Source organism: Triturus cristatus, chromosome 3_2, assembly GCF_964204655.1.
Source record: "Triturus cristatus chromosome 3_2, aTriCri1.1, whole genome shotgun sequence".
In the NCBI taxonomy this organism is placed as follows: domain Eukaryota; kingdom Metazoa; phylum Chordata; class Amphibia; order Caudata; family Salamandridae; genus Triturus; species Triturus cristatus.
In genome coordinates, this window is record NC_140584.1 from 923,743,182 (window position 1) to 923,768,395 (window position 25,214).

Here is a 25,214-nt window from a genome sequence, read left to right on the forward strand (position 1 = left end):
CATTCGCATAGTGTGTGCCACACCGCGGCGGCCTGGAAGCTGCAACCGCAATCCTGCAACATTCAATTGGGGCCAATGTGTGTCATTGCTGTGGATGCCAGCTACCAAGCATGCAAACACATACTGCATTTGCATTGGCGCCATGCAAATTGCATCACACATCCCAATCCATTCGCCTAAAGTGATTGGTGCACCCCATGAGGCCCCCATGTATATCAAGTAACAACACACACAGACACTACATGTATGGGAGAACTGGCCCCAGGGCACGTGCGTCCGGCCCTGTTTGTTGGCAGGGTCACAGGTCCAGTGACGCCTGTGCTGTGTGGATGTGGGGACGGGGGTAAGCCAACCCTCTGGGAGTAGCTGGTACATCAGAACAACTAGAACAGTGACCAGCTGGTCACTACATTGTGAAGGTATGAGAGAGTGTGACCTTTGAGTCAAGTCTTCACACACATGGAATGTCTAAGAAAGGAGAGTGAAATTACATACATTGTCATGCCTCGTGCCAAACATGGACTGAAATGAGGGAAGGAGTCAAAAAGGACAAAAGTCTCTCGCACTGTACCAATGTTGTGTAATGAAACATCCAACCTGTGAACATCGCTTGTATATCACTTGATATCTGACTGGCGTCTCTTGGCCAGGGGTCGTCTTGTGAAGAGCATGTGATGTAGGCAGACAATTAGAGGTGTCCATTGTCTGCAAATCAGACATACTTGTAATCCCTAGCCCTTCCGACACACGTACTGGTGTGGCGTGCAGTGTGCCTAGCTGCCATCGCCTGTAAATGTTCTCACATACATCATAGGAGTGCACATGTGGAACAAACATAGCTCTGACCGACATCATCGGTCATTGGCAGCCATGTGGGCATGTATACACAATCCATGTGCATTTGTGCCTCATTCAGGTGAACAGTGCAATGTCTGTTAAGCGAAATCCTCACACACTCACGCAGGACTGACTCCATGATTTTCACATGTGTCTGTCATCCGTGCTGTATATCCATGTTGCGTTGTCCAGATGACACTCACTGCCCTCATTCCGTAATGTTGTTGTGAATAGGGGGACTAAAGCTTGCGGTCGTGCAGTGACAGCAGCTACATGCAACTCAGCACTGACGCTGGGAAACACAAGTGCTGTGCCATCTAACCACAGGGCAGCTCATCCTTGATGTAGTAGTGTACTATATGCCATACACATCGACTTCCTTGGATGTTGTAGTGTCAATATGTCGATTGAGTGAAGAAAAACAACGTCTGAATGCAGGTCACTTGTGCATTTCATGTGACCATGAGTCCTGTCAATGTTTTGGTTGTGTGAGTCTCTGGGTAAGCTGTTCACTACATCTCATCTATAACTCAGCTCATGCACATGTACCCTGACATACGTAGGAGGAGACCACCCATACTTCGACCTGTCCCCGACCTGGCGATGATGGACGATATCAAAATCATCCGGAAAATCGGTTAGGATCGACGCACACTACTGAACCTATGTCCAGCCCAGTTGGATCCCCATTTGAAGCCCAAAAGATTCTATCCTGCTGCATTGTCTGCTACAGTGAAGGTTATGGCTGCACTGCATTTCTTCACTACTGGGTCTTTCCACACTGGCCAGCGCCGGTGGGATGTCATAGCCCATGTTCAGCATGGGGTTGTGTGACGGCCTGTCAGCATTAATGCATTACAAGGACAGACATGTCCACTCCCAGAGGGATGAATTGGCAGCTGTGAAGGTGGAGTTTCATGACCTGGGAGCAGGCCCGGTTCTAGCGGGTGGGCCGGGTGGGCCAGTCCCACCCAAACATGAGCCTTGGCCCTCGCAATGACGGCACGAAGGCCAGTAGTAAATGGCTACTTTCATGTAAAACGTTCCTCTGATCATTGTTTATCTTCCTGTTCTGAGAGTTGCGGTATTGGGCATTAGCACTCACTAATAGGCACCCCCAATCACACATCTCCATTTAGAAAGGTGGTCTGTCCCCCCGCCTACCCGTACATGTTAAATAAGGGCATGGCGAAGGGGACAAATCCTCCCTTTGGCACCGGGTAACCTTAACCGTTCTGCTGTGTGGATATTTCCTGTTCAATTCCACATGGAGAAAAAAAGTGTATTTCTCTGGATTCACCTTACCTGGCCACTGAAGCTGCGTATCAGATCGGGCTGTGAGTAGGAACAGAGCAGGTGAGAGAATGCCTGGCTATTTGTTCTTTTTAAAATCATCAGGGAAGGCCCAGCAAGACACATACTTCCTGTATACTTTATTTAAACATTTTGTATCATTATCAAGGCTCTGCCACGGATGTAAGACAACACTAAAAATGTCCAGATAACTGGCGATTAATGATCCTGCCAATCCTTTGTCTGTTGGTAGTTTAGAAATGCAGATACACTTTATTTTATGTGGATAGCTCAGTGGGTTACTGCCTTTGTCACAGAGATTCTTGTGTTAGTTGCAGTTCAGAAGTTATAATCCTATCTTAGGACAGTGACCTAGGAACTGTCATCAAGGAGCTGCATGCTAACCTGAATGATATAGTTTGAACTTAGCTTTATTTCTGTGTTGTAATTTAGACAGAACATCCCAGTCTTTCATCATTCTAATGTTGCAAAAAAGTCTTTTGCGGCAGATATACATTTTTATCAGTAAAGCCAACCCCTAACCACTGGGGTGTGCTTTAAATCCTGAATTTGTGCTTCTCCAGACCAAACGCTCTGAAAATATACTGCCCACCAGTATGGATGACATGTGATCCCTACACCTTGTAATCCTCATTGGCTCTTGTGACATTCCCTGACGACTGATTTACTTACATACTTGCATGATTGATTGTCTCTGTACAATGTGTGCATGATGTAAAGTACTGTCACACCCTACACTGATATGAGTAGCATATGAAATTCCTCAACGTGCAAGTGGTATGCCAGGCGGATCAGATCATCTCACATGTGTGTGCAAAGTATCCTGGGTCGGCACATGACTGCTACATCTTGCGGAACAGCACCATCCCCCCGCTCCCAACCCACACATGCCCAGTGACGATGACAGTGGTGATGAAGAAGGCCTTGACCAGCGTCAACAGCTCATCATCAACTACTTCCGTTGAGTGTAAGTTAACAATGAGCGAGTATGACTGTGTCTGTGTGCCTTGCTGTTGTCTCACAAACTTTGAGAATTGGTGCTGAGAGTTTGTACACATACAGGACTATGAGAAGGATTAGAGAACTTGGGCATGCAGGGACTGAGGACCCCGAAGCACCCCGCAGCACAGGCACACAATTGCTATACTGCCTCACTAGCTCTCCTACTCACTCAGAGGTATTCAAGCGCCTGTACACAAGTAGATAAATTGAAGACAAGAAACGGTTTGAAATGTGCAGTTTTTACTAGTGTCAAAACATGCAACATATGTGCCACAACAAGTTGAGAATGCATGTGTACTAAACCAGTTACCCTAGTGACATATCCATTTAACATGAAGCAAGATGTCACATCAATAATCCCTCTAGACGAAGACCCACGAGCATATCCCCCAAACATTGCAGGAAGGAGTTGTATGGGATGTCCCTGGTCTATGGGCTTTGTTAGCGGACCCCATTCCTCAGCCTATACATGGTGAAATGTATATCACATTTGCTGTGTCTCTCTCATCACTGGATGGATCACTCTCCAAGTGTGGGGCTTCTAGCCCGCCTTCCCGTGACATATGAATGGCATTTGTGTCCTCTAGCAGCTGTGAGACTTTGTTGCGTCGGGGTGCTAGGGCCAGACCAGAACAGAATGACAAGGGACAATGTTCTCCGACCACAGACAGAATGTTCAGACAGTACTCCTGGACCATGCAGAGAACAACCTCTGCGGACACTTCTCATGTGACAGACATGTACTAAGGGACTTGCAAAACAACTACGCCATGTAATTTTCGTGCGCTACAGCTGCATAATGGAAGCCGGGCCCATGCCAGTCGATATGTCCACGATGGTCAGATGACAGCCTCCCCATGCTCAGGTCTGTGGTACCAAGCGCAACAGACCGCAGAGGTCAGCATAGTCGAAGGTAATGCAGACAGGGCTAAAGTCAGAGAGCTGAATGACATTTCATGTCAGGAGGCATTAAAAAGGCAAAAGAATATGGAATTAGTCACCAACAGTTCCTGTTGCGAATCCAAGAAGGCACAGGCAACTTCGAAGGCAATCAGTTCCAAAAGACGATCCAAATCTTCTTCAGCAAAAAGGACCGCCATCCAATCCAGCAGTATGAAGGAACAGATGTGCTCCTCGCACCACGAGGTTGAAAGGAACATCCCATGGCAACCAGGGAGAGGTTCGATGTAGGCATGGCACGGGAGCCATTGCGCAAACGCACAGGCGCAGCTGTCAGCCTGTCTGACACATTAAAAGGCATCCCATAAACGTGTATCACCAAAGTAGTCCTGGTCGTGGACCAACAAAGGACTCACCCACAGCTCATGATCCAGGGCAGCAAGGGATGTGTTGGAAAGGCAGACATCCATGGCCCAGTTAAAGGCGCATCTGCGGCAGGAGAACACAGGTTGAACGCAGGTGAAATAGGCATAGCGGAAGGTTGTTCTATAATTGATGCATATCACAGCTAATGGGACACATCCAAACAGAAGCTGCATGCGGTCACAGTACAGTTGCAACTGACCGGGGTTTCCCTGGAACACTGGACGGTCAGACATGGCGTGAGAGCAATCTCAGAACCAGCGCAGAGCTGTACAGCCAAAGTAATGATCTGAAACCGCTAAATGCAGTATGAAAATTGGAGGAATGACACCCGGTGGTACTCCAGAAATAGCATGAAACGAAGGGACAAAGCCAGAGCCCACAAGTTAAAAAAAAGTCTAAACAGCCTTCAGTATCAGACACTATCAATAATTTGTGTGTCAGTTCCCTGAAAAATAGTGGGAGTGCCGTGTACAGCAGTGACTGAATCGCGGGGGACGGTCAAGACACCGAAGGTCTCCGGGCTGATGTGAGAGCGACTACTTGTCTAAACAGAGGCCCATTGTGCCTGCACACTTATTGAAGTTTGCTTTCACTGTGGGAATGTGAGGCCACAAATGAATATCCACAATCACACATGGGGGAGCTAGGAGAACATTTCTACAGTAAGGAACACATTGGGCAACAGTTCCTATATACACGATGCCTGCCCAGGGACCGCAGCAGTTGTGCTCATTCAGGAGAAGATAACTTCATTTGGAAAATAGATTTAGCATGGGTATGTTGTCAGGGACTGGTGTTCATGTGGGTAAACATGCATAAATCGCACATGTCACATGCAAAGCCCTGTGCAACAGTACTTGAGTGTGTGAATGCGACAATGTCACCATCGTCCACATGATAGGATGTGTTGTGATGCTGGCTCTTGTGGGCATACTGCTAAGGATTTCATTCTTCTGTGCTATGTTATCTGTGACAACTTCCATCATGTCCGTGTTGATGTTATTAGGGGGATGAGAGCACACTGCTCCACCTCCCAGCACAGTTCATCCCTTAGCATTCTGGTAAATGCAGTTCAGTCATAATGCTTACTTGTCATGGGACTGAAGTGTTTCACATGAGTTGTGCAAGGAGAGGTACAGAGACCCGAGTGGATTGTGGCAGGTTCCTCAGCAGACACCGATCACAATGTATTTTACCTCTACTGATGTAGGATGATAACGCGACACACGTGTCTAGAGAATCACAGCACTAACCTGCAACGACCTTGGTGACACACAGCAACGGTGACACAAGTAAGCATTTCAGCTGAACTGCATTTACCAGGATGCTAAGGGGTGAACTGTGTTGGGAGGTGTAGTCGTGTGCTTCAGTCCCCCTACTGTCCATGTTAATGGTGTTGGCCGGTGTTATCTGGAAGGCATATTGTACAGTGTTGCCTAGTGATGTGCATTTGTGGTTATTCCATAATATGTCAATGCGCTGTTATTTCCTTGTGTCTAACCATGTTCCTTCTCTCTCTCAATGGAATTTCCCTTTGACATCTTCTGATACATTGCAATGTGAGTTAACATGCTGCTTACTGTAATGCAAATGCTCTTGACACCAAGGCATACTGTTGTGAGTTGTGTTTATTTAACAATGAGTGACAGGTGAAAGGTGAATTTGAAAGTGATGGTACACGGAATAGTTAGGGTAGAACACAATATGGTAGAGTTCCAAAGTACAACAGAACACTCCCAGCCTTGTGGCAATGTGGGTTCTGATTTACAACACAGTCAATGCTCGGTGTTACAGTGGTGACATCAGCGTTTACTCCGAGGACTGCTACTGCACGGTGCTGTGGCACGTGATCCTCCTGAGGTCTTTTTCGGACGCCCCCTCTGCGGTTTGCCAGGGGGGGGACCTTGGTGCATGCTAAGAGGTGTCTGAGGATTGGTTGTGGTGTGACTCACCCCTCCCTGTGGCCACTGCTGAGGTGGTGTGACTATCATCCGGCTGACCGGGGGGGGGGGCGGACAGCTATTAGAGCAGCAGGCATGTCCCTCAGTACACCCATGAGCTGGCCCATGTACTCAGCAATTTGTCCCAAGCGAATGTCCATGGGCCTCTGCAGCAGGCGCCGTTCCCACAGTTCTTCAAGGACCTGTCCCTGGTTCTGATAGTATGCACCGAGGACAATTTGCACGGTGTCCGGGGCCTCTGTCTCATTGTCCCCCTGTGACTGTCCCCCAGTTGGCCCCCCACCTGCTCTGAAGCCATTGACCTGTGGCGTTGCCTGGCGCTGCCGCCACACACCATCCCCAGCATCCTCAGTGTGCCTGGTGGCATTCGCAACTGCTGGCACAGGGACAGTGTTGGAGGCAGCGGTGGTGATGGTGGAAGTGGCTGCCACACGGGTAGTTGCTGCAGCGGTCTGCGTTGGCGGTGCAGCTGTTGTGGGAGTGGTGGTGGTGGTGGTGACAGTCAGGGCCTGAGCATGGGCTGTCCTGTGCATGCCAGAGGGGCCAGGTTGGTACTCCTCAGCTGTGATGGAGCAAGGATTCGTAAAAGAAACTTGCTTGGATTCAATCCTCTCAAAATAACATGTAACAAGGTAACCTACTTGTTTGTAAGTACTAAAAACCGCAAATACACCATGAACACTTTTATCTAGGGGAAGCTTGTCAATGTGCTTCACTAACCCGTAACATGAATGTCCTAAAATGGCCGACAAAAACGCAGGATTTCTATTGCGCATGCGTCTACTGCATCTACGTAGTATGACTCTGTCGCTTTTGGTGGGAAACTTTTGCAGCTGCCCAACAGCACTAAAGATGGCTGCTTTGAACTTACACGCGAATGCATCTGTTGCCGAGAAACTAAACCTCGTAAGTTGTACTAAATACTAATGCAAAATATTTTGTTTTTAAAGTAAATGGGATTAGAGATAAGTGGTATACAGTGAAATCATTTGTTCTGTGTTCGAATGTGTTTTTTCTTGACTTTATTAATAGTTCTTATTTGGGCCTCGGAGGGCGGCTGGAATTCCTACTACGTGCATGCTCACAAAGACTGGTCAGAAATAAAGATGGCTTCTGTGGCACTCGTATGTAATCAAAGGGGAATGGATCACTTGTTGCTGGCACCAGGGTTCAGGTGGCTGTGTCTGATATAGGTAAAAAACCCTCAATCACGTAAAGTAATGTGTGGGCGGTATATCTTGGTTCTCCGCCTTTAAATACGTGATAGCATCATCATTGGGTTTATTCCATGCATCCTCCAACCTGGAGGGAACCACTGAATCTTCCAGTAGTGATCAGGGAAAAAAATGATAAAATAAAAAAGTGAGGAGTGCTCAAGTGAAGTGGTTAGTTAAAATGAAATATTCCTCATGCTACCTATAAAAATGTCTTTATTCTGATAGGTGCTGGGGAAAAGTTAAAAACATCAAGTTGCAGATTGGACGTATTATGGATCCTCTGCGATGTTAAACGTAGTGAACGGTCGACATGTTTCAGCTCTTTAGGTGCCCAGAGGGGGGTCAGGGAGCTTTCTTCAGGACCTTGAGTGAGTAACGTGAATTGAAAATTTTCCAATATCATGTAGAAGTTCCAATACCAATTCAGAGGGACTTCATCAGGGGTAGTACCTATATGTAGAAGAAAAGGGGCGGGGGGAAAAGTGAATAAGGGCATCCTTGGTAAATTCAAGGAGAAATGGGGCCAAGGAAGCTGCAAAGGTAATGGAAAAGAGCAATACAAAAGCAACTATAATTGGCAAATCTTTATATACATTTGGTATACATTTTTATCTGCAAGTGGAGATTAGAACCATCGCTCTTACTAGGTGAGCCTACAAAACGCAATGCCCTGGGAAGACGGCGATTAGTATGTGGATGTTAGACATATTGCAAATATAAGCATTTATTCATAAAATCCGAGTTAGTCCCAAGCCTATAAGGTTAGTTAAAAGGGGGGCGGTACAGACTTTACGGGAATGTGGCAGTAATTAATAATAGTTGTTAAGTGCTGGTCCGCAACGATACCCTTAGTGTGCAACAAAAGAGGCAATTGAGGGTTGTTCTGTACGTGCTTGTCTGAGGTTGCGGCTATGATTGTTGATTTGTACACGTATACTGAGTGATGAATAAAGTTGTGGCTGTAAAAGGCGCTAGTTGCGAGGTTTAAGCGCGCTTCATGAGGAATCATCTTTAAAATAGAAAAGTTACGTGGTCTAGTGCGCACTAGGTGTAAACTATGCGCTAAGTTCAACAACTGAGGAAAAATACCTGGGGGGTTCCACAGTACGAGCTCCGTACGTAGATACAGGCAGCGTTAATACTGTGCAGATAAAGAAAAGAAGAAAACGAACATTACAGGGGAAGTTAGAGAGTAACGTTACGTGTCTTCATGGTTGCGCTGGTGTTGAGGGCTCCGTACCGCGGTTGTCAGCTACGACTTGTGCTGACTCTGGTTTCCTGTGTTGACGTGGAAGCCAGGGGTGTGTTTTAAATAGCGAGATAAGAGGAAGTAGAAAGGGGACTGGTACAGGCCGTGTCAGTGCCGGTAAAACTTTATTCAGTCGTGCAAATTGACACAGATCATACTGATGGCTGGTAAGATGTTAAAACAACGGTAATTGTTGTGATCTCTAGTTATATTCAAACAGTGCAACTAGGAGGGAATGTTCAGAATGGGGAACCTTCTGAGTTTCTCATTAAAGGGATGACCCGACACATCTAAATACGGTAGAGAAAGGGGGGGGGGAAAGGGGGAAGCCACAACATAACGCTGTTGGATAAGTATGTAAAGGTGTGATATATTCCCTTTCTCTGTTTATAATGACATACTTAGCCATGGAATGTCGTCATTCAATCCCATACTGTTGGTTTTAAGGCGGTGGACCCATCTTTGTTCTTTCTGGAAGAGTAGTTTCTCTGCATTGGGTGTTTTGGATACGAGCATTTCCAGGATTATCCATCTCAGTTCATTGACAGTGTGTGGTTGTTCAATGTAGTGAGCACTCAATTTGGTAGTTCCTCGTCCGCATTTAACATTGCTATGGTGCTCGCATATTCTTTGTTTAATCTTGCGGCAAGTCATACCAATGTACCTGAGAGCACACGGGCAGGTGATCATGTAAATGACATGTGTCGTGTTGCAGTTGGTATGTTGTCTCATCGTCCAGGTCAATTTTGGTGATAGGATTACAGTTTTGGTAGCTTCTGTCAGGGAACAGACAGAACAATTGCCGCATGGAAAGTGGCCTGTGACTGGGGGTAGGGACCACAAGGTACTTTGAGTTGGATTCGATTTGACATCTGGTGGACGCGTGTGTACCAGGATATCTTTGTAGTTCCTGGTTCGTCTGTTGGCAAACATGGGTTTTGGCCAAGTGAGGCTGCCAGAGGTAAGGATACGCCAATTTTTGTTGATGATTTTTTTGACTGAGTTTGTTACAGTACTGTAGGTGGTTACACAGGTCAATTTCTCAGTAGTTGTGGCTTTCGGTGTTAGCTCTAGGAGGCTTTCTCTTGGCTGATTTCTGGCCCTCTTCTGGCATTTTTTGATTATTTTTTCAGGGTAGTTTCTTTTACTGAGTTTGGTCAAAAGATCTTTTGCTTGCAATTTGTACTCACTGAGTTCACTACAATTCCTTTTAAGGCGAAGGAATTGGCTGTAGGGCAAGTTTTCTCGTAGTGGACGCGGGTGAAAACTATTGAAAGAGAGCAAGCTGTTTTTAGCCGTTGGTTTAAAAAAGGTCTTTGTCTTGATGATGTCATTCTCAACGTAAATGGTGAGATCTAGGAAGTCCAAGTGTTCCTTATCTGCGTCATAGGTAAACTTGAGGCAGGGGTCTTGAGTATTCATCCAGTCGTGAAATTCTTGTAAGTCGGTTTTAGTACCTTCCCAGAGCATAATGAGATCATCTATATACCTTTTCCAGAAAAGGATTTTTGGAAGGAAGGGGTTGGTGTCATTCAATATGTAGGTACTCTCAAAATTGCTCATGTAGAGGCCTGCCACGCTTGGAGCAAAGGTACTTCCCATGGAAGTACCGTGGCATTGTTGGTAGAGAGTACCTTCATATTCGAAAAAGTTTTCAGTCAAGGCCAGTCTGCAACATTCTAAGACAAAGTGTCTAGGTGTATGGTATAGCCATTCTTGTTGGAACAGTAGATCTTCCAGGGTATCCAGGGTGGCTTGTTGTGGTAGGCTCGTATAAAGACTTTCTATATCGAGTCCTACAAGCAGCATCGTTTCACTGGAGAAACTCTTGTCTTTTAGGAAATTGAGGAGATCACATGTATCTTTGAGATACGTGGGTGTACGTTGGACCATGGGTTTTAAGAATTGGTCCGCAAATTGGGAGAGGGGTTCTAGAACTGAACCAATCCCAGAGACTATGGGGCGTCCAGGTGGGGGTTTTCTTGCTTTGTGTACTTTCGGAAGAGAGTAGAAGTATGGCGTTCGTGGGAGGATGGTACGTAAAAAAGAAGCTTCATTCTTTAAGATCCAACTATTAGTCTCGGCTTCTTCAACCATAAGGTTGATAGTTCGTTGTAATCTGGGTGTGGGATCTTCTGTTATTATTTTGTAAAATTTATTATCAGATAGTAACTCCTGACATTGTGTGTGGTAGGCTTCTTTATTGAGAATGACAATGCCTCCGCCTTTATCGGCGGGTTTGATGATAATGTTCGGGTGTGTTTTTAGTTCTTCCAGAGCTTTTTTCTCTTTGTTTGTGGTGTTCATAAACGTTTTTTTTGCTGTCTCGCCAAGTTGATTGATTTCCTTCATGACTGCTTGTTCAAACGCTTGAAACTCAACTGGGACTTGATGGTGCGCTAGACAGAAAGTAGACTTGGGTCTCAGAGAAGTGTCTCCTCTGTTGGTATTATCTTCTTTATCTTGGAAGAAGGCTTTCAGTTTCAATGTTCTGCAGAAATGGGCAACTTCGCTTTGCAGTTTGAAAATGTCTAGTGGAGGAGTGGGTACGAAGCCTAGGCCTTTATTGAGTACAGATTCTTGTTCTTCTGTAAGTAGAGTGTCGGAGATGTTGAAGATTAATGAGTCGTGCTTGTGCTCGGTTTGTCTTTGTTCAAGTTGGACATGCTCCTGGTTAATATTTGCCTTTCTTGGTCTAACCAGGTCACGCCTCTTCTCCTTCCTCTCTGGTTGGATCGGCCTCTCCCTAAAAAAGACGGTGGTTGTTGGGAGAAGGGTCCCTTATAGGGACCTAATGGAGGTGGTACTGTTTGGTAGGGATTCATCCATCCTTGGTAATTTTGAACAAAGGGGTGGAAAAGTGGGGGGGGTGTTCACCAAAGGTAGGGTTGCGCCATGTGTTGGGTCTGCGTCTTAGTTGGCGTCTATTGGAGCCTCTATAGTTGCGTTGTTGTGTAGTATCTTCTCCACTGTAATCTGAATTGTTTGAGGAGTTGGCACTGGACTCGTTGTCAGATTGGTAGTTGGGTACTTCATAATCGTCTTTACTGTATGGATGCATTTTCTCTGTGGAAAAGCGTTTCAGATCTTTACCTAATTTTTGAATTTTGTTTTGCGTCAGATATTCCTTCGTCTCGTTCATCTCGCGATTAATCTCTTCTAATTTCTTTTTGTAGACAGTAATATGTACCATGTTTTTGAGTTTCGCCTCACTTAGTTGGATCTTAATCGTGAGGGCTTCAGTTAGTCTTGTCGTGGTTTTAATTATGAGGACGAGGTAGTCTCTGGTGCTCTTCCATGAGATGGCTGACCAATCTTTTCTGAAGGCTAAATCTTGCAGGAAAATTCTAGGAGCATTATGTACCCAGAGGCCTCTGGGTGCAGCGTTAGCGCGCAAATACTCCGTCATGATGACACCATGGATAGCGGTTTTTACCTGTTCCTTCTTATCTTCGGATAGTGTTTCCCAGTCATTGTTTTGTGCTAGAGTTTGCGTTAGGTCTCCATCCTGTAGGAAAGATGAGGGGGCAGCAAGGATGGCGTTGATTTCATCCAAAGAGTAACTTAAGCCTAAATTCTCTGCCATCTTCTGGGGAAGGGAGGGGCAAAATAAGATCAAGGTAGTCAGTTACCGAGATCTGGTTATTCCTTGTAAAAACTGGAATAAAGGGAAGATTCCCACAGCTGTGCGCTGCTAAATATGATACAATCAAAAGTGGGGAAAAAGAAGAGGCTGTGATCCAAACGGCTTCCAGCTAGTCATATGTAATCAAAGGGGAATGGATCACTTGTTGCTGGCACCAGGGTTCAGGTGGCTGTGTCTGATATAGGTAAAAAAACCTCAATCACGTAAAGTAATGTGTGGGCGGTATATCTTGGTTCTCCGCCATTAAATACGTGATAGCATCATCATTGGGTTTATTCCATGCATCCTCCAACCTGGAGGGAACCACTGAATCTTCCAGTAGTGATCAGGGAAAAAAATGATAAAATAAAAAAGTGAGGAGTGCTCAAGTGAAGTGGTTAGTTAAAATGAAATATTCCTCATGCTACCTATAAAAATGACTTTATTCTGATAGGTGCTGGGGAAAAGTTAAAAACATCAAGTTGCAGATTGGACGTATTATGCACTCGGCCAAGGACACCCCGAACGAAGAAGTCTGGGAACATCGCACTGATGACCCCAGTGAAAGAAACAATGCTAAATAAAATGTTTAATTTACTGAGTAATATGAAATGCGTGTGGGAATAAAGCTATGGGAAAGAAAATTAAGGGGCGGGCACATAGACAATGGTTCATAGAGAAATGTAAGAATTGAAATGGTGTGATGAACTCACCTCCTCATCCCAACCAATTAGAACAGGGGGAAAACATGAAATGCAACATTTGGGGGTGGTACATGAATCAAGAATAGTATAATTGAGGTAAGATAGCTAGAGACCTCGTCCAACTTGTCAGATCTGTCATTCCGACTCGTCACTGACCCAACGCGTATGCTGCTCCAGATTCTGTCCGAGACGGTGTCTTAGACTTTGCTGCTGCCAGAAACTCTGTCCGAGAGTTCGAGATACTGATCAAAATCTATTCTTCTAGAGGGGTCACAGAACTGGGATACTCGAGGAGAGTAGTGCCAGAGAGGGGTACAATGCCGGCATTGCACAATTAGAGGAGGTTACCCTTCCAGATCTGAATCTGCCTGATCTTCTACCTGTAGCCTGTCCTGGAGATTCTATCTGGCCCCTATCTACGGAGTTGGGTTCATCTCAGACCAATAGGTAAATATAAATAGAAAATCTGTCTTTTATGTCTATTTCTCTCTTTTTTCCCCCTTTTTCCCTTTTCAGGTACCGTCATCATTGATCATTATAAATTTTATGAAGTACTTAGTATATTTTTGCCTCTTAAATTGAAGGTGGTTACTGTAATTGAATTTGACTCACAAATTAATCCAGATAAAGGTTTTCAAAACTTCCTGAGTCTGTGGTTATTCAGAGTAAAAATGTAAATGCCATTCTACCTTAAACTAGCTTAGCTTTCTGATTCATCGAGGAAATGAAATAAATCATTTAATTGGTGAGACTTGGTAAAGTGAATAACAAAATTTTCGCGAGGGTTCACTAGCCTATTGTGTGAATGTGGTTTGGGCCCAGGTGAGTATTATGTGTATGTGTGACCAGAGCTGGTGACCCGCGCTCTATCAGCTGCAAAGACCAGAGAGTCTGCATCTGAGGGTTCACCTTCCTGGGTGGGGGGGGACTGGCTTGGCTCATCCATGGCATCATCGCCTGCTGTTGCTGGAGAGTCACCTGTTGGAGTGAGGTTACATTGTCAGCATGTTCAGTACATAGCACAACTTTGATGTTTATGTTTAGCACATTTCATTTGAGATGACCTGACTTTTTACCTTGGCATTAGTATGCATTCATAACAGTTTGTCAGCAGTCGAATGTGATGTTGAGGTACATACAGGGCTAAAAGTGGGCCGGGTCTCACCGGTGCTGGGCACCGTCAGTTTTTTAAAGGGGGCCTCGAAACAGGTCTCTATCGGGCTCTGTTTTGTACCCTGGCACAGGCGGTCCGTTTTTTTTCTGGACTGCAATGACAGCAGGCACATCGATGTGCGCATGGTCACACTCCTCACTTCTCACTAGTGGAGAAGTTACGGCATGATGTCATGCCAGCTGAGCGTTGTGGGGTAGTGGAATCCTTTAAAGAGTCATTTTCTCTCCGGATTTCCCTTCTCTTTTTGAGACTCAGGAGCAGCAAAATCGTTGTGGTGTCACCAGGGCTTTAAGTGGAAGCTTTTTTAATATTATATACAAGCCATAGTTGCTGCTTATTTATCTTATGCAACTAACAAACATTGACAAAGCCAATAGTCTGGAATTGTTGTAGGTGTTGATAGAGCGCGAGTCACCAGCTCAGGTTACACACACACATACCTAATACTCACCTGGGCCCATAACATTCACACAGATAAGCTAGTAAACCCAGCTGACATACATTTTTTAGTTTTACCTGTAATTTGAATTTCACCTTTACCAAGTCTTACCAATTTGGTCTCCTTAATAATTCCATTACTCAATGAATCAGGTTGCTGAAATAGTTTAAGGTAGAACATGACATTTAACTTTAAACTTGAAATAACCACTAACTCAAAAGTTTTAAAATCTTTATCAGTTTAGTCAGTATCCATTACAGTTTAAACACATTCTTCCAAGAGGCGAAATAGAGTCAAATATAGCAAAGTTATAATAATGATCAATTAAACGGTGCCTGTAAAAAGGAAAGAGAGAGAGAGAGCAGGTACAATGACAGGTTTCGCAGAATTATATTTACCTAAGGTGATAGATGAACTCCACTCCCAGAAGATAGGCCAGATAGAATCTCCTGGGACAGGATGAAGACAGAGGATTGGGCAGATTCAGATCTGGGAAGGTGATCTCTCCTAAAGTGCAATGACAGCTTCGCACCCCTCTCTGATACTACTCTCCTCGGGTGTCCCTCTTCCGAAATCCCCTTCTAGATGATTAGATTATCAGTATCTCGTTTTCTTGAGCAGAGTTTCTGGCAGCAGCAGGGTCTGAGACAGCGTCTCGGACAGGATCTGTAGCAGCATACGTGTTGGGTCGGTGACGAGTCGGAATGACGGATCTGACAAGTCTGACCAAGTCTCTAGCTAACTTACCTCAATTATACTATTTTGAAATTGTGTACCACCCCCAAAAGTTGCAATATTCGTGTTTTCCCCTATTCAGATTGGTCAGGGCAAGGAGGTGAGTTCATCACACCATATTAAAAGTAAGATTTTCTCTTTGAACTAATGTTCTAAGTTTCTGCCCCTTAATTTACTTTCCCATAGCTTTATTCCCACCCGCATTTCACATTATGATCAATACAAGTTATACATTTTATAAAAAATTGTTGCTTTCATCTGGTTCATTAGTTGGCTTTCCCAGGCATCTTCATCCAATGTGGCCTTGGCTGTATTTCAAGTGTGCCATCATAGTTTCCGGCAAGTGTCCATGCGCATGCACGCGGATCACGTGGGGTAGGGATTTCAGTCACCCTCTGAGGCCCAAATATGAACTAATAATAAAGTCAGAAAAAGACACGTTAGAATGTGACAATAAATGATTTCACTGTATACCAATTATCTCTACTCTATCCCCATTTACTTATTTTAATCTTTCGCATTAGAACTTAGTAGAACTCATAGGTTTAGTTTATGCGATAGCATGTGCATTACCATGTGAGTTTCAAGCGGCCATATTTAAAGCTATTGCGCAGCTGCAAAGTTTTCCCACCAAGCGAAAGAAGACGACTATGTAGATGCAGTAGAAGCATGCGCAGAGACTTTCCCGCGTTTTTGGCGGCCATTTTTAGAAACTAGGGTTACTTATTAGTAATACACATAAGCAATCATCCCCTGGATACAATATAATGAATGTAATGCAATATTAGTATTTACAAGACTTGTTGGTTACATGTTATTTGAGAGGATTGCATACAAGCAAGTTTCTAGAATATGAAACCTTGCTCCATCAATCCCCTCTCTGATGGCATTTAATGCCATCACAAATTTCTACTAAATCAGATGCCAACTTTAGCACATCTCAATTTCTTCTTCAACCTTTTCATTTCTTTCTTTCTCCTTCTTACATTGTAATCCTCTCATTCTTTTGTAAAAGTCTCCTTTTAATCCTTCTAGTTGTATTTCTTCGAGTTTTCTTTTCTTACCTCTTTCATTCATTTCATATTTCTTTCTCCCTTTGCAGCATTTGTGCCAAAACATTATTGCTAATATTAATAGTGTTATTCCAATTATGGGCAGTATTACGTGACCTAGAATACCATTACCTATGTTGGAGAACCAACTACTTATGTCAGAAATGCTATTTGTCAACTTCTTCCATACACTTTCAACTTCCAGTGGTTTTAACTCTTCTTCTAATTTCATAATATTTTTTATGTATCTTCCAATTTCAACACTTTTATCCGGAATATACGTGCCACAATGTTGCGTTTTCAATAACTTGCAGACTCCACTCTCTTTTGCCAATAATATGTCAAGAGCAAGTCGATTTTGCATAACCATAGATCTGGCCGCAACTAATTCAGTGTTGATTATTAAGAATCCTCGAGCAGTGTCAGTAGATAACCCATCAACTACTGTAGACAACTGACAGATTTTCTGTGAATTTAGAAGTACTCCCACTGAAGGTATCAATGCACCAAAAATGTCACCTACAATTACTGAACAACTAGCTCTTTTTACACGTGTTAGTTCATTATTGTCTTCATTGCTTCCAGTGATTCTCTTTACATGATAAACTTTAGGGAATACTACTCCAAAATAGCAACTCCCATACCAATGGTCTGGCAGCCTAAAATAGGCTTTATTGCCACACACATAATAGATTCCAGGAAATACGGGATCTGTTCCTCCTTTTAGTCCCCATCCCCCAATTACTAAGAAATTAAGTTCACATTCACTGGAACCAATAAACACATTGTTATATTCAGTCTTTAACCTATGAAGACAGATTTTTCCTTTCTTTTCAAAATCCAAGGACATAGCAGCATGAGTCTTACCATTTGCATAATGCTCTTCCTCTTCAGCCCATTTAGGTATCTGAGGTTTAGGTTCAGCAGCCCTCCTTTGAAAGTCCTGTCTCCTTGTCTCAACTAAATTCACAAATATTTTCTCTTCATGCAATTTACAAGTTAAATTGTGCTTATGTGCTTCAGCTATATCTATTGCTTTCATTGTTAGAAAATATTCACCCATAAATAGTGAGTCTCTCATACTAAGGACAAGGTTCATGCTCTTTTGCATAGGAACCTCAGAAAAGATCACATCTACATTAGAATAATAAAACTGCAATTTCCCTGTTCTATAAAATAAGCTTGCTAAGACACTACACGAAATACCATATGTCAATGGTAAATGATGATATGTTACTCCTTCTGCTACAGATGCGGGTAATTTCATACACACATAGCAATCACTAACTTCCATGGTCTCTATATATTGTACTAATAGGTTTGTAAAAACATTTAAGTCTGTATCATTTTTATTCACAGTGTGATGCAAATCTAACTCATCGGGTGCTTCTAATTCTACTTTGTCTCCTTTAATGGTATCTACCTTTACATGTGTATTAGTGCTATTTTGTACATTTGTAACCATCAAATAAGGAATGGCCACTGTTAGTACTAACCATGTTATGAGTACTAAAAATATACTACCTATACATATTCTACAACATTTATTTACACAATTCGGTTTTCCAGCAGCTCTATTGTCAGCCATTTATCAAATGGGATAAGAAGATTCCTCTTCTCTACTTTAGTATTTTAACTTTGTGACAGAATATAAAGGGGAAATTTCTTTTCAAGTTGGTCTCAGTTCTTCATCAATTTGCTCTCCATTTAAGCTTTCATCATCTTCTCCAATTATTTCCAAATTCTCGAAATCTTCAAGAATAACGTACGTCCATTCGGGACCGTTGAATTTATTATTTATTAATTTCAGTCTTGGACTTCTTCTCTTTGGTATTTCAGTTGATGGTCCAGATCGACTGGATATTTCATCTACTTGCTCTGGTTCCTCTGTTATGGGTTTAAACCGGTATTTTACTCTTTTGATAACACTAGGCCAATTATCGCCTCTTCTAATTCTTTTAGCTTGCACTGCGCTTTCACTTTCTTCGAGTGTTCTTTTATTTTCACTAAGTTGTGGCACAACTTGATTATCTTCGTTTTCTGAATTCCTCTATACCTGGCGTTGTACAGGGCTTATTATTTTAATGTCACCGGCCTGGATGCGTTCTTCATCCCTAATCTGACCCTGTTCAGGTTCACTTTTGATTGGCTTTTCTTCTTTTACCTGAACTTCTTTGACTTTTCCTGTCTGGTCCTGCTCAGGTCTTTCTGTTTCTTGATTTTCTTCTGCCTGAATGTGTCCTCTAAGACCTATCTGTCCCTCCTCAGACTCTGGGGAAGTGACTTCAACTTCGTCTGTCTGAGTAAATTGCTCTTTCCTTATCTGGTCCTGCTCAGGTTCCTTAACAATCGTGGTTTCACTTACCTGAGCGCGTTCTTCTGTTCCTACCTGGTCCTCATTCTTTTCCTGGCTAACTAATCTAGTTTGACTCCTTGTTCTTACAATCTGTCAGGGTTGAGCAAGGCAATTCCCATGGCGCCCCCAAGTCAGGCTTACTGGTTGAAGTTGTGCATAGAAGCAATGGATTTAAACCTCGCAGAGTAATGTCTTCGCGAGTAATTACCTGGTTGTTTAGTAACCTATTAAATTCCCTTCGGTGGAAATCCAAGATGGCCGTCAACCACACCAGCCAAGAGTTGTCGGTTTGCCGCTCTAGTGTTTGGCCAGATAATCCAGCACAGCAGAGTTCGCGCGCTCTCGCGCAGAGTACTCCGCACTTCAACTGATTTTCTGAGGGGAACGGTCGCAGTTCAAATTCGCGACCGTTTTTCTTCAGAGCTTGGAAGTTCCGGTTTCTTAAATTCTGTTTCCTGAGAAGAGTTCGAGTACAGAGAGGTTACAGTAGGCTGAGTTCCAGTACAGAGTGTCACAGTAGGTACACTGTGACGGCAGGTCAGTCAGCTCACAGAATTTTCCACAGAAGAAGACACAGCCTTTTAGTATCTGAAGCGTCTAGTAGAAGTGAAAGAGTCAGCGCATCACTTAGAGAGTTTGAGGAAATAAACTATTTGTAGAACTTATGGACATTTGAAGCAAAGAGTTTGGGAATACAACGTAGCTCTGAGGTTTTGAGCCAGAGTGTATTAATGGATAAAACTTGCAGCGTATAACCTGATACAGTGACAGAAAGATTCCAACAGTAGATATAGTTATATATATATATATATATAAGTATACTTACCAACAATCTAAAGGAACTACCTAATATTGCTCCAGCAATTAAAGAAAGAATACGTCAATATGAGCTGACATAGTAAATAACTAAGGTCGCTGTGGCAGGTAATAGAGCAGGAATTGATTGCTTCGATGACTCAACTCAGTCAGAGGTTTACATAGTCATTTTTCTATTCACAGAATTCAATAGAGAGAGCAACATAAAGATGAACACATAGAATTCCTGCCCATATATAGACCATACAAGAGAGAGGCAAGCCAATAAGGAAGGACAGGTATTAATGAAGGGTACTGGATATAGTGGGAAGTGTAGGCAATATTGTTGTTATATAATCTTCCATTCTTTCCAGGAGATACTTGAGTCAAGCAAGAGTCCGGTCCTACCGAAGAGCAGCAGTGGCAGTCTTTGGCAGTCTCTCTTTCTCATTCCAATTCCCCTTTCCCCCTCTTTGCTAGTTGTGAACTTAGTTCGCGGTAGCGGAGTTGGGGATCGGGGAGCATTCGTCTGCTCCTGCGGAATTCCAAGGTTCTGGATCAGGTACTTGACACAATCTCTTCCGGTATCTCAACTATTGGGATCCAATCATTCTGACTGGTGCTTGGTTGTTCTTGATCATCTACTTCAGAATTTACTATTTGAGTTCCTTCAGCTGTACAACCTTCAGCCCTTTCACCTGCTTGAGTCTGTTGAGGTTCTTCTTCGTCAGGTGCTGGTACTCTTTTAGTATGGCTTGCATGAATCCAAATAGGCAAACCTGCACATTTTACTGCTGTTGTTGTAATCAATATAACCTGATGTGGTTCATCCCAACTTGGTGCTAGGCACGATTCTCAAGTATGATTTTTCACTACAACCCAGTCACCGGGATTCAGATCATGCGCTTGGTTCGGCTGCCTGGGGACTGCGTCTTCTCCAACCTGGTGAGATATAGAACGCACTTGGTCAGCCAGCTCTTTGCAATACTCCAGTACCAAATCATCAGTTATATTTAACAGCTTGTGTCCTGGTATACATGCCTGCCTCATTGTTCTTCCCATGATTATTTCATGGGGACTCAATCCGGTATTCTTGTCTGGAATACTTCTAAGTCCCATCAGAACAAGAGGTAAAGCATCAGGCCAGTCCAGTGGAGTGGATTCACACACCTTTCCCAGCCTTGACTTAATTGTGCCATTCAATTGTTCTACCACTCCAGATGCCTCTGGGCAGTATGCACAGTGCAGCTTTTGTTCAATTTTGAATGCTTCACAAATTAATCGAATTATTTCATTTTTAAAATGAGACCCTCGGTCTGATTCAATAGTTACTGGAAAATCAAACCGCGGTATAAGCTCTATTAATAGGAGTTTGGCCACTGTCAAGCTGTCATTTCCCCTGGTGGGGTATGCCTCCACCCACTTTGAAAATAAACAAACAATGACAAGTACATATTTCAATCCTCGACAAACAGATAAATGAATAAAATCAATTTGAAGTCTTAAACAAGCATTTACAATGCAATGGTCTCGGCATTGTTAAAGTTGGAGCTGTTGGCATTGCTCATGACATTCTTATAACTTATTACAGCTGAGCAGCTATGTCACAATTCGCCCGTAATAAGGTAATTAGAGACTGGCTTTTATAAAGAGATCGCAGGCTACCGTGAATAATAGGAAAGTGACAATTGTAAATAAATTGTAATTGTCCAGTTAAGGAGGTCGGACCTTGGGGTGCATGGGGTAAATTCTCTTCCTGAATTTACACAACTTTACTTTAAGCGTCGAATTGGTGCGGTGAAGACACTAGAAGACAGAATGTTGGATTTTTTGAGAGCCTTCCTAACACAAGAGTTTTGATAATCCACCAACTCCTGAGTCTACTGCAGCGCTCTGTTCTCTGCGCTCTGGTCGCCGCCTCCGAGGCTGCCCGGCAGAAGAGCAGCGCCGTCATCGCCCCCAGAAACACGGTGACCAGCAAACTCCACATGTAAGTCTTTCCAACCACTGTTTGGCATGATCCCGTTTCAGGCGCTTTGAAGAGAATGTGTACTCTGCTGTTGATTTTTGGTGTTGATACAGTAGTGAAAATAATGAGGCGCGAAACGGTGAATTGGGTCGCGTTATCTGTCGTTAGGAGGCAGCGCGCTTAGCTTAAAGTTTCTGATCTCAGAATGGAGCAGAGGGCGGAAATATCAAGTCAGCCGACATTATTGGGAGGGGGTCTGGTTTGCTGAGCAAGAGTTGCCCATGTGTGGAAACACCCTAACAGAAAAACTCCTACCCTATGGTCCATGTTTACTAAAAGGGTGTGATCCTCGGCAAGTCACGTGTGTTCGATCCGGTCTCTGGCACCCTTAAGTTGGGTCAGGTGACCACCCCCCTTCCCCAGTGTCATACCATTAACAGGAAAATGTACAATTACATTTTTAACGAAAATATGAATCCCTGGAGCATTGGCCACGTAGCGCTCACGGAATGTCGATATATCGCCGTGACACGGATCATTGATCTTGGTTGGAATCAATGATCTCCGTCACGGCCCGCAGCTGGTAAAGAAATATTCTCCCACATATTACTTCATGTTCAGTCACATAATGGCAGCCCGCTAAAAATCACTAGTTAGGAAGTCTGCCTGTATCGTAAAACAGCGCATGGAACTTGCTTGCGCTAGACAGAATCACGACACGAAAGTCGTTTATCTTAAAATGTACTTCCCCAGGGGGTTGCTGTCTGAACATGCAATTATATACCTGACAGCTCTCGGGAATCTGCGCTGCAGACAGAAACTCGACGTAAATCCGATCATTTGTAGATACCTCGAGGGGTCTCGTACTCCGATATCGGATGTGTTTTAGTGACCTAACTCGGTACTACTCATTTAATCTATCTCAGAAGGATGAAAGGCATAGTGGGCCCGCACAGATTTAAACCCGAGACCATGGGGCAATCTTGCATCAGTTCAGTGGATGTTTTAGTCAGCCAAACGCCTGGCAAATGATAGCGCTACGAAGTGGCATCATCACAAGTCAGCGCCCTACTAAATAAATAAGGGAAATGCTAGCGGTTTTGGGAGGCCTTTGATCCATTTGAGACCCCCTGCACAGATGCGAAGGAGGAAGGGATGCGTTACCTAACGTGTTCGAGAAAAACACGAGAATACACAGCTTGGTTACTGAATTAGGACAGTTTTTCGTCAGGCAGTACTCCGAAAAAGCTTGGAGCTTTCTTTCTTCCGAATAAGAGACAAAAGGTAATCGAAATGTAATATGCTTGATCACTCCTTGGTAACCATGCATCCTCAGTGTAGGTGTTGTTGAAAGACTAGGCGGATTCTGGTGAACTTTGAACCTTGCATAATGGCTTCAATATATCGAGTTTCTCGAGCCACGGGTCAGATTACTCTGTACACATGGGAAAAGCAAACGCGTTTTCTCACGAAGGCCAGCCCGCGCAGGGGGCACAAGGGGCCGGGAAATTAACCTACCGAGGCCCCTGGTGCCAGAAGACTCACGGATGTGCCGCAGTGGGGAAAACGTGCCACGAAGGTCAAGGGAGGGCCCGGGGGAGGCCAGTACAAGCACACCGCTGCCTTTCTCCGAGGCAGAACAGAATAAATGCCTCGGAGAAACGCAGCGTCCTTTTCGGATTCGGGGGCGTGTTTTGCTGTTGTCTCCTCCCTGAGACTTTTCGCAAAAAACACGCCCCCCGATCCGAAAAGGACGGGGCATGATTGGAGTGACGGGACCTCTTCTCCAATGGCTGGCCAGCATTTACGAGGCCAGCCAATGGAGAACAGGGCAGAAGAGGGGCGGGTTCAAGCCCCTCTTCTCCCAAGTCATTAAATCTCCGGACTTCCGGTCTGCCGACCGGATGGTCCCGAGACCTAAAAAGGACCTTCAGCCTTTCCAATTTTTCCTGTACAGACTATTGTTTTCTTGCCGGGATTCTTTTATTGGCATGTCAAGCATCTTGGGCAAAGGCTCTCTGCAATGTTCCTGAACCTTGGATTAAACCAATCTCGTCTAAAAAATTATAATCATTGCATCCCTACCTATGTGGGTGTCTCCATGATACATCCTAGCCATGGGTGCAAGCATACAGTCTGGTAATACAGGTCTGTCATCTAAGTAAACCCATACACCATCTTCTGCCCTTCTCTCACAACCATTCTCCTCCCACTCTTCTCTTTCTTTTGCCTCTGCTTCATCTTGGAGTTCTCTTACTTCTCTCCATGTTTGCCATCCTGACAACAGCACAAGTTGGCAGCTGATTCCACAATTTTCAACTTTCCTGTTTACTGCCATTTGAAATTTTGCGCAGTGTTGGGCAACCTGGTCAGCATATTGATTACCTGCGGTCACACAGTCATTCCCTGACTTATGTGCGGCACATTTGACCACTGCCACTTCTTTTGGTAATTGTTTTGCTTCAAGCAACTCTTTCCCAAAATGTCTATTTTTAATGGGAGACCCTGAAGAAGTCAGGAAGTCCCGCTGCATCCATAGCTGTACAAAGTCATGCACAACCCCGTAACCATACTGACTATCAGTGTAAATGGTTACTCTCCAATTTTTCCCATTTTTGCAAGCTTTAATTAAAGGTATCAATTTGGCTACTTGTGCAGACTTGACTGCTGGTAAATAGGATGCTTCGACTATTCCAGCCAATGTACACACAGCAGTGTCCAATAAAAAGGTAATGTCATTTCCTTCTACCTTTCCATTAATGTATGGACCTGACTAATCTACCGGTAAGGATGCGCCACGTACGCACTCCTCTTACTCCCCTCTCAGGCACCGTCATTGATCTTGAACTCCAAATATGTATCCTGCAAAAGAAACTGCAATGTTACATACTTTTTCTTACAACTTCCTTCTTGGAATCCGGTGTCCGCACTGTACTTGGCTTGACTCACACAATTTGGTAAAGGGGCAGGTGGCAATTGACTCTGTAGGTTTACAACCTGCTGTGGTTGATTCATTAGCACCTCATTCTGCGTCAGTGGATTTAAATTTTGATTTGGGCCATTATTATGCTGTATGCTTTTACACTCGTTTTTCCAATGCCCCAATTTCCCGCACCCATACCAAGGGAACTTTTTCTTGGCCTCTTCTCTGCTCAACCGCCCTTTCGGTTTACCCCCATTATTTTCACCCTGACCTTGCCCCCTTCCTGTATTTCCTGCCTGATTCTGTAACTGGAGTTCTTTCTGTTCTGCTAATTTCACTTGAGCCCACATCACCTTTTCTTCTAAATTCTTTCGTCTAATGTCAATTTGATCTCCACAATATGTTGCTATTTTAAAATCTCATTTATTGGCTTTGCTTGCCAGCACAAATTATGCTGCTTAATCATTTCAGATATTTCTTATCATAACCCTGACACAAACCGATACACAAAATGAGTCATGTCCTTATCCCTAATA